The 6,040-nt window shown below is 42.3% G+C and overlaps 1 long non-coding RNA gene across 1 annotated transcript; it reads right to left on the bottom strand.

Moving 5' to 3' along the window:
- Window positions 1-2,640: 2,640 nt before the first annotated feature.
- Window positions 2,641-4,799, bottom strand: LOC142006989 (uncharacterized). The gene is made up of 3 exons (XR_012643879.1): window positions 4,696-4,799; window positions 4,342-4,403; window positions 2,641-4,239 (listed from the first exon to the last, which is right to left on the bottom strand). It is a non-coding gene; the product is annotated as an uncharacterized LOC142006989 (long non-coding RNA).
- Between the last annotated feature and the right edge of the window lie 1,241 nt (window positions 4,800-6,040).

Here is a 6,040-nt window from a genome sequence, read left to right as displayed (position 1 = left end):
AACTAGGGCTGGATTTAGTTCCTAGTGGTTCCTTTCCATTGATACAGCAAAGAAGTGGCTCAAGCCTCCACCCAGTAACCTTGGAAAACAATACTTTTCCACTCACAAGCACAACTTTTGAGTTTAGGAAATAATCTTCTAAAGAAAGGAGGAAGGTCACCAAACATTAATTAGAGAAAATGCCACAAGCAGGATACATAACCATAAAACTACAAGCAGGACACTCACCCCAGAGCGTGTGGGGCAGAGGCTCCTGTCTTGTACACATGAGTTCCACAATTAAAAAAGTTCCTTTTAAGTGCCTCTCTCTGCTCCTCCACCATACTCCACTCACAGTGGTTGCCCTTGGTCAGAGGGGACCCATTGTTCACAGGCACGTCTGTGTGAGCTCATTCCCACTCCCTCCCATGCCCGAGGGAAAAAGGCACCTGGCTTGCTCTGCCATCTGAGCACTTGTTTTTCCTCACCAGTCACTGCTCCTCACCATCTGGCTGCCTCTCCAGCTGTGGTTGCTCCTTGTTGCATAGCCTGCCACTCATTTTGCTCCCCACCATACCAGCCACCTGTTCACCAATCAACTGTCAGTCACCTTCTGTTGCCACTTGTCTCTCTGCTGTGACTTCTTCTCATCAGTCTACTATTAATTTTTAGCTCTTTGCAGTTCAGACAGCCTAATCTCAAGTGATTTCAGATTTCAGTGATCCTTAGCTCACACAAGGCTGGGCAGAGCTACAGTCCCAGCACATCAGACTTCAGCTCTGATAGAGTATTTACAATAACATAGAAGCTCCTAATTAAGCATATTTAGCTCTTTAAACTAGTCTGGGGATCCAAAGGAGAGTCCACATGCCTACTTGCTGGGTCACCTGTCCCCACCTATCTTACTTTCACAGGCTCTAGCATTCAGGACCCTGGATTAACCATGTTCCCTCATTTGGGACAAGTTAAGCATAGTCCTGATTCCGTGTTCACGCAGCAATGAAACAACATTAAAACAACATTTCATTGTCCCTGCTTTCAGTACCAATGTGATTTTGTAATCCAACACCCCCCCTCCACAGTTTATTTACTTTGAGCAGCATGGTTCTGTGTGCTTGATATCTAGGCAGAGTAGCTATGCTCAGGTAAATACAGCTAGCTCCTAAAGTCTCTCCCCAGCTGGCTGTCAAGGAAATTCATTCAGACACCACATGTGAACCTTGTAACTTTTAGAATGAATGGAGAGATGCAACTCTTTTCCCTGGGCTATGCAACCACACACAACCTGTCTTCCTATCTGACTATCAAAACTTTAGGTAGGATGCATATTTAGCTCTTTAAACTAGTCTGGGGATCCAAAGGAGAGTCCACATGCCTCCTTGCTGGGTCACCTGTTCCTACTCATCTTACTTTCACAGGCTCTAGCATTCAGGATGCAGGCAGTTTGGTACTCCAATATTGAAAGTCTCGTCATAAGTTTTGGAAGACACGAAGACACAGTGGTTACAGCTACTGAGGCACTAATATTTTTAAAAAATTAAACCACTGACTTTTTTGCTAAAAAAAAAAAAAGAAAAAGAAAAAGTGGAGCCAGTACTCATCTGTCTCCCAATCCCCTTCCCCAGCCAATTCCATGGCTGCGGCTTGTGGTACCAGTACAAAAAAAGTACTACACTAAAATATTCAATAACTGCTTCTTAACAGAGCTAGAGATTAGCCTGTTCAAAATTCATGCACATGGGACTAATATCCTCAATAAAAAGAGGATTTCCATGCTAACATGTCTGGAATATTACTATACCAGTATTGATGAAGATTAGTATATATATACACTAATCTTCACTAATACTGAACGATATATATATTGTTTCCAAAGATGAATTTAAGCCTTGATTTGTAGCTCATGCTCAGAGTACACAGACTGTATTCCTTCTTTTATCATAAAAGAAAGACTTTAAAACATCAGGTTAAGTTGTAGTGAAATTCAAATTGTTAAGTTCATTTTGAAACTTTTCTTTTGGTGGTTTGTGCAAGCTGGCTTTTTTGCCTTTAAAAGCTGCAATTATATTCTTCTCTTGGGCTATTTGCATGGTCTCACTTAAACATAAAATGCAGCAGTGCCTTTTGTTGTTTTACCAAAAGAAAAAAAAGCACCACCAATTGTTATACTAACATTAAGATGAAAAATAAATGAAGCTCATCCTTGCTGATAAATTTGTTTTAATGCTTCTGAAAGCTTCATAATAATGCAGTGGGAACTGACATTCGGAACAAAATCAAATAAAAGCACACAGCCATAGGACAACATGTCAAAGACGTTGTATTTACTGTAATTTATGACAGCTGGAATACTTAAACTGTTTCTACAGAAGGGTTTGGCTCAAAGCTAAGCAATGGATTTGGTTATCAAATTTTGCACTGTTTTGATTCAGGGTTTTTGTTTGGTTGGCTAGAAAGATAATAGTTGTGTAACCCTTCTGTTAACTCCAGATGCCTGCCAGAAGGGCCGGGTTCAACTCTTGTGGGGTTTTCCTATCAAGGATACAATTAACCAGCTCGAGCCCCCACCCAGTGGCCTGGGACAATTTCACCCCCGTGCTGGGTGCCTGTAAGGCGGTTCTCCCCCCCCGCTCCCCACAAGCACAGAGTCTGAGATAGAAATGGCTTGTTTAATGACCGTAACCTACCCGAAGGTTACAGCGACAGATGCAGTATATCTCAGCACAGAAGAGACAAAACCCCTTTTACCCAGATACCATCCCCATATGCAGTAGAACCCAGTCTCTTGCTGGGGCTCTTGGCCCTTTTACACACACACACAGTTACAGGGTGTACCCTCTGCGGGGCAGTCCCAAACTCAAAGCCCACAGATACATCACCAGGACAATACTAGCTGTCCACTTGTCTGTAGCCTCCCCTTGTTGTCACCAGCCGTCTGCCAGTCGCCGTCGTCTACTGCCGCCGCCGCCGCCGCTCCTACCAGCCGCCCGCTGGTCCTGCTGTTGTCCACCAGTCCTAACCCCACTGCTTGGGACTGCCCTAAGGCAGAACCCAGTGATTTCAGTTCTGTGTGGTCTCAGCTGCCACTCTGTGATTTCAGCTCTTGGTATCTCTAGTGTGAGGTTTCACAAACACCCTAGTATCCAGCTCTATCTTTTAACAGGTTGGGAGGGTTAGTCAAGCCAGGCTTATAGCTATATGGCCAAGGCATAGGCAGGGCCAAGGCACTCAGCAAGCTGGCTCAACCAGTACCCCTCCCCTTGCTCTCTCACAATGCTTTAAACCAGGGAGCCCTGTGTAATCAATGTCTTACACAGCTAAGGCAACTGCCCTGTCCCCCACAACAACCCAGAGCATAGGTGAAATCTCACAACTCCCACATTAAGTGTCAGCTTAAATTGTGATTTTACAACTACATGTTTACAATAGACCAAATCTCATGGCTTACTTGCTACCCATTAGGCTTTGCCTGAAAAGGTATCACACATGCACACCTTTTGCATTCTCATGCAGATGACCTCTGGGAGACTCATTGCTCCCAGCCTTCAGCAGCACTGCATTCCTTCTGCCACATTCCCTACAGTTGTTTAAAAGTGAGGGCATGTATTTTGTACATTTGCAGTATTCAGGCAGTGAAATCTATTGTTTTGGTTTGGAGCCATCTCTAGTGGCATAGCACATATTTTACTTAAACTGAAGTAGAGTTACACCTGGGAGGAATTTGCATCCAAACCATTAGCTGGAATATCCGTCACATTAACAGAAGACACACTGTGCTATGTGCATCCACTGGAATGGAATTCACAGGGGAATGAACCACACCGGAAATAATGTGAAAGAGCCATTCAAGTGGTAATTAAGCCATTTAGCAGGCATGTGCCTACCCCAGGTATAGATTGTCAGTTTCTCAATTTCCTGTGTTAGGCTACAGGAGCTTAGTTGAAATTTGTTTAAAAATATTTCATTAGTGTGCTGCTGAAGATTATAAAGTCACATTTCTAAAAAAAATCATTCCCCTTGGCTGCCATCAGGCAGAGAGGTACCAGGTTAATAGTTCTGTGTAGGGCCCCATAAATCCTACCGATGGCTTTGAAGCACATCATGCTTCTCCTCACCTTTCTGTCTGAGGAATGTGAAGGTTAATAAGAAACTAAGAGCTGGGTATGTGGAAACGGGCACAAGCCTAGGGAGGATGGAGAAGAGAGGAAGGGACATAGGGGTGGCAATAATGGAGTGGGAACAAGGAGACAGCTTTGGAATCTTGAGAGGAAAAAGAAAAAAAACAAAACAAAGGCTATAGTTAAAAACAAACAAAAATGACTAATAACGGGTAATCATGCAGTGATATATTTGAATACATACCTATCTTCCACCTCACTATGGTGATGTAACTCCACAAAAGGCACTGAAGTTATTGGTTCGTGCTGGTGTAACAGAGTGAAGAATAAAGTCAGGAGAGTATGTACATGTACACCCACACAAACACACACAGCAAACCTATAGCTGAATCTCTTTAGGAATCATTTAAGAAGTTGTCATATGCTTTCCTTTTAAAACAGAAAGTCAAATTAGAATCTTCTGCTGACTGATAACTACATTTCATTTTGGTACCTAATTTATTTTCACAGTCCCTTTCTTGTGTATCAGTGATGTACAACCACTAAAAACAACCATAAAACTATACTATACCTGAGGGAGAGGGAAAACATACCATACCTGAAGGAGACGGAAACACACCATTTTAATTACATGGCATCAGACAAAAGAAAAAACAGTTCAGCCAGTGCTGTACATTATACAAATATGTTCCAGCTCACAACTCCTGCCTTTATCTCTGATAGACGTCACACAGCTTGATGTTCAAAGTGTGTTATTTTTACTGCTCAGAAGATAGACGTTTTTATCTACTGTTCATAAAGGAAGCTCAGCTACAAAGAGAAAGCAAAAAGCTGTGGGTGGTTTCCAGGTCAGTACTGTACTTTCTATAGTCTTTTGCAAGGCAAATTGTCAAAGCACACTTGATTAGCAGGAAAGAACCCCTAGTAGCCCATAAACTGGGATTCCTGCAGGCCTTTCCCTTCAATGCATAAACGTGCAATGTTTATTTTTAGTTTCCAGAACAACTGAAAAAAAGGGGTGGGGGGCAGAAGGGGGCAGGGCCTGATGCAAAGTACACTGAAATTATAAATTGACTTCTGTGAACTTTGGATAACACAGTATAGCCATCTGATAATCACAATTTTCCTCTTACTAGGGTGCCTGCATTCAGAGCTTACCAAAAGTGTCAATCATCACATTATAAGCATTGCACTGATTAGCTTTTTCTGCATGTTTTCATACCTATTGATTCTGCTGCTGCAAGGGATAAAGAAGCAATGGTAGCAGAAAGATAAATGACATTTTTCATCATTTTGCATCAGATTTCACTTACAAGAGTGACCACCCCACCATGTGCATTTGGCCCTAATAAATTACCTAAATGAATTATCACAGTAACAGGGGTGGGCTTAGTAGAGCATCAGATTGTTGGGGCAGGTACAATCGGAGAAAAAGCAATGACAAGCCTACATTATGGCCACAATACTTTCAATGTATGATTGAAGGGAGATTCATAATAATAGAAATGGGTTTATTGTATGAAAAAGAACAGGGTCTTTGTTCAGTAACAGCGAGAGGTGGCTTGAACCATAAAGTCTAGCTCTGGTTCCAGATCCAGATTTTTTACAACATAATGTATAGTGATGATTGGTTGCAGGAGCTTGATTCAGCTCACTATAAAGATATAAATAATTTTGCACAAATAAAATATACATATAAATATAAATATAATCCATATGTACAAATACACAAATTTGGTAGATGATTGAATCCAAGGTTTAAATCACACAACTTTCCTGTGGTTCCCACTACCATATGTGCCTCCCCACACCAGCTCTCCCTAGTAATCCCCAAGGCTGTGTTCCTCAGAGGAAAGGCGGGGAGAATACAGGATGGTGGTAGGAAGGGGTGGGGCTTGGGGGATGATTCGTCCCCTCCCAGGCAGGGTTATGAAAATGCTAAG

The sequence above is a fragment of the Carettochelys insculpta genome, chromosome 1 (assembly GCF_033958435.1).
Source record: "Carettochelys insculpta isolate YL-2023 chromosome 1, ASM3395843v1, whole genome shotgun sequence".
Lineage (NCBI taxonomy): Eukaryota > Metazoa > Chordata > Testudines > Carettochelyidae > Carettochelys > Carettochelys insculpta.
Note: the sequence above shows the minus strand (reverse complement) of the source record. Positions and strands in the feature narration are given on the sequence as shown.